The sequence below is a fragment of the Heterodontus francisci genome, chromosome 44, assembly GCF_036365525.1.
Source record: "Heterodontus francisci isolate sHetFra1 chromosome 44, sHetFra1.hap1, whole genome shotgun sequence".
NCBI lineage: Eukaryota > Metazoa > Chordata > Chondrichthyes > Heterodontiformes > Heterodontidae > Heterodontus > Heterodontus francisci.
Genome location: NC_090414.1, coordinates 14968634 through 14973147, shown reverse-complemented (window position 1 = coordinate 14973147; position 4514 = coordinate 14968634).

Sequence of the window (4514 nt, the reverse complement as noted above, 5' to 3'; positions counted from 1 at the left end):
CTGTGCTGCAGAGAAACACTGACTCCACTTCTCCACCCTTGACTAGGGGATACTGACTGAAGGTTTTGGGCAAAAGATGCCGTTGGGGGGGGTGGGGGGGGGTGGTGGGGAATGTGAGTAAGAACTTTTTTATGCAGCGGGTGGTAATGACCTGGAATTCACAGCCTACGAGGGTGGTGGAAGCGGAGATGATCAATGATTTCAAAATGGACACTCGAGGGAACTAAACTTGCAGGGCTACGGGGATAGAGCGGGGGGAATGGAACTGATTGGATTGCTCTACAGATAGCCAGCATGGACTTGATGGGCCAAATGGCCTACTGTGCTCTAAAGACTCTATGATTCAATAATTGGGCAGCTCTTTGAGAGCCAGCACAGGAACAAGGGGCTGAATGGCCTCCTTCTCAGCTGTGTATGTTTATATTGTCACGGTTATAGGGGTGGCAACAAACTATTCTGTGGCCTCAAGGTCGAAAATAATGTAAAGTGTGATGATAATTTGAATATGTCATGACTTGATCTCCTGTGGCATTACATACAGGGAGGCGACACCAGGCGTGATCTTCAGGTAAAGTGGCTTTAGAGGCAGCGGGATACTTGGCTGAGGGGGTGCTGATGTAATTCAGTCCTCTTTTTAGACTCACACACTGTCTCTCTTTTATGTAATACTTTGATTATATATTATAGAATTATGTATATTGAATAGTAAAACTTTATGCAATTTCAGGGGTGGAGAAGTAGAGTCAGTGTTACTCTGCAGCACAGGCTGCGGAGATGTGGAACTGAAATGCAACAGCGCCACTGCTGGCAGGAGGGTGAAATTACAGCGTGACACGTTTACATAGGCAGTTCCTTTTGTAAATGTTGACACAAGGATTTATAATGGTACAGGTTAGCAAAAAGTGCAGGCAGATTTAAGATTATTACAATATTACAGAGCAAGCTTGAAAAACCCCTAGTGGCTCAGTAAATGTAGGTCCCACCCAGGGTAGTAGTGACCAGAAGGTTCCAAGGTCGATTCCCAATCTGTACTCAGTTAGCTGATCTCTTCTCAGCTGCCAATGCCTCTGAGCCAGGGAGGGGAATGTTTATACTCCAGATCATTATCCAGTGAGTCTCCTTCTAGAAGGTATACATCAAACCATGGCGGTTTGTAGTACACAGTTAAACCATTCAGCACACTATGTCATGCTGACTCATTACTAGTGCAATCTTAAACTACTCCCACTGCCCCGCTCTCTCCCCATAGCGCTGTATCAATCCCAAACTACTCCCACTGCCCCGCTCTCTCCCCATAGCCCTGTATCAATCCCAAAATAATTCCTCTGCCCTGCGCTCTCCCCATAGCCCTGTATCAATCCCAAAATAATTCCACTGCCCCACTCTCTCCCCATAGCCCTGTGTCAATCCCAAACTAATCCCTCTGCCCCGCGCTCTCCCCATAACCCTGTATCAATCCCAAAATAATTCCACTGCCCCACTCTCTCCCCATAGCCCTGTGTCAACCCCAAACTAATCCCACTGCCCCGCGCTCTCCCTCCATAGCCCTGTATCAATCCCAAACTAATCCCACTGCCCACACTCTCCCCATAGCCCTGGATCAATCCCTAAATAAGAAGTGGATAGCAGGTTCAGGGACAATACAGGAATTGAGCAGGTAAATCAGAGGGGAGTTGGTTCTGTTAACTAGTGTGTAGGGCCAGTAAATGCTACCACTGTTTAATCTTTATATCCTGTGATATCTTCATACACCAGCTGTATCTCTTTTACTTATATTGACCTCAGGACTCTAAGAATCACAAATAGTTAATAAATTTTACACGTATTGTACTTTTGTTCAAGTTTAGCGTGAGGATCCGAACAAAAGAAAATCCCAAATTCAGGCAATCCTTTTTAAACAGAATCTTTTAATAACACTGCGGACTGCAGAAATATGTTAAAGGAAAGAATGAGGCACATTAATTTCGCCACATGGATATTAAATTTCAAACTGTTGCTCGGGAAGAAGAGAAGGCCTGTGACAAGGGGTTGCCAGACCCCTGGCTGGAAAGACATTTTTGCATATTACCAGACAGTGTGTGGAACAAAGGAGCTATTTCCTGCTCCAATTCAATCCACAAACAGACGTGGTCAAACCAGTTAGTTGCATGACTAACCTGCTTGGCAGGCTGGGGTTTTTTTCTGAATTGTACAGTTTGAACTGAGAGCCTGCAGAAAGCAGAGTGCTCCTGGATTGGAAAGCCCTCTCCTGGCTGGCTTGCCACAGCCTCTCCCTCTCCTGTCTGCTCCTCCCCAATCTCTCCGCAGTCGCTCTCCCCAATCGCTCTCCGCAGTCGCTCTCCCCAATCTCTCTCTGCAGTCTCTCTCCCCAATCTCTCTCCGCAGTCACTCTCCCCAATCTCTATCCGCAGTCACTCTCCCCAATCTCTATCCGCAGGCACTCTCCCCAATCTCTCTCCGCAGGCACTCTCCCCAATCTCTCTCCGCAGTCGCTCTCCCCAATCTCTCTGCAGTCGCTCTCCCCAATCTCTCTCCGCAGTCTCTCTCCCCAATCTCTCTCCCCAATCTCTCTCCGCAGTCACTCTCCCCAATCTCTATCCGCAGTCACTCTCCCCAATCTCTCTCCGCAGTCGCTCTCCCCAATCTCTCTCCGCAGTCGCTCTCCCCAATCTCTCTCCGCAATCTCTCTCTGCAGTCGCTCTCCCCAATCTCTCTCCGCAGTCGCTCTCCCTAATCTCTCTCCCCAATCTCTGCCGCAGTCTCTCTCCGCAATCACGATCCGCAGTCACTCTCCCCAATCTCTCTCCGCAGTCGCTCTACGCAATCTCTCTCTGCAATTCGCTCTCCGATGTCCCTCTGCCTTGTCAGGAGTCAATTTGTAAAATAAAAGCAAAATGCGGATGCTGAAAATCTGAAATAAAAACAGAAAGTGCTGCAAACACTCAGCGGGCCTGGCAGCATCTGTGGGGAGAGAAACAGAGTTTCATCAGAATGATGGTCACTCCGCTGAAACGTTAACTCGGCTTCTCACTCCGCAGATGCTGCCAGACCTGCTCAGTATTTCCAGCACTTTCTGTTTATATTTCAGATTGGGAGGCTATCGGGTGGGGGGGGGGGGGGGGGGGGGTTGGGATTGGGAATGCCTGCAGTACCACGACCCTCGAGGCAGTGATCTGGCGGGAGGACCATGGGAGACGGGGATCAGCCAGCAGTGCTCAACAAATCTCCGTGCGGACTTCCACTGGAAGCAGAAAGCGACAATAAAAGGATAAAAGGTTTCGGGGTTTCTTGGTGCGTATATCTTTGCCTTAACACATCCTCTCCTCTCGGGAAGGTGCTGACCCCTCACCCCGCACTGGCCCCTCCTGTGCTGACCGGCCAGCCCGGCACTGACCTGCCCTGCACCAGCCTGTGGCTTCAGCTGATGCCATTCTTAATGTGCACGCTGGCGGGATATCCGACTGTGAAGGTGTCATGGCAAAGTCTGTTCCCTCCCCCCCCCCCTGTTTAGTTTGATTTTCTCTTCGCCTTGCCCTGGGGACATTGAGGCCAGGATGTCACCATCTCTGTCCTGAGATCATCTGACTCGGCAGAGGACAGGAGTCTTCCCGGTTGAGTTAACTCAGTCCTGGCACAGGGCATTTAACCCCCTGTTAATGCGGAAGGGGGAAGCTTTCCTTCATTAAGCCACACACAGTACGGGCATTCGGAAAGATAATTAGATCATTGGGTTTTAGTGATGTTGGTTGAGGGATAACACAGATGGTCTGAGCTGCCAGACTCCATTGTTTGAAGAGGAATGGGCAAAAGGACAGACTGCAGCACGATCCCTTTCCTGAGCTGAGTCAGACTCGAGGCATTGGATCTGGGGAAGCGAGGGCCCAGCGTCAGCCTCTTCCTTCCCCCTGCCCCGTGAGACCAGAGGCCAAGTAGCCCATCCCCCAACCCTGTTCAAAAATAAGGAAGTGGGGTGGATAAAGCATTTAGACTGGAAAAAGACCAGGGAATGTTGCCGGGTGCTCCAGAGCTCTTTCACGCTGGGCACCTCACACACACCACCTCCACCCCCCCCCCCCCCCCCCCCCGCCTCCCCTCACCTACATCCATCACGTTCCATGTAACTCCCTCCCATATCCATCGCACGCCATGTAACTCCCTCCCATATCCATCGCACGCCATGTAACTCCCTCCCATATCAATCGCACGCCATGTAACTCCCTCCCGTATCCATCGCACTCCATGTAACTCCCTCCATATCCATCACTCGCCATGTAACTCCCTCCATATCCATCACTCGCCATGTAACTCCTTCCATATCCATCGCACTCCATGTAACTCCCTCCCATATCCATCGTAATCCATGTAACTCCCCCCCCCCCCCCCCCACCTTCCCTGTATGTATCCCACCGACCTCTGCAAAATACCATGCAAACACACGAAGACCTTTCAAACATCCAGAAGCTTTTCTATTCTGATTCAGGTCTTACGACAGATAAACGAGAGCAGGTTCTGTC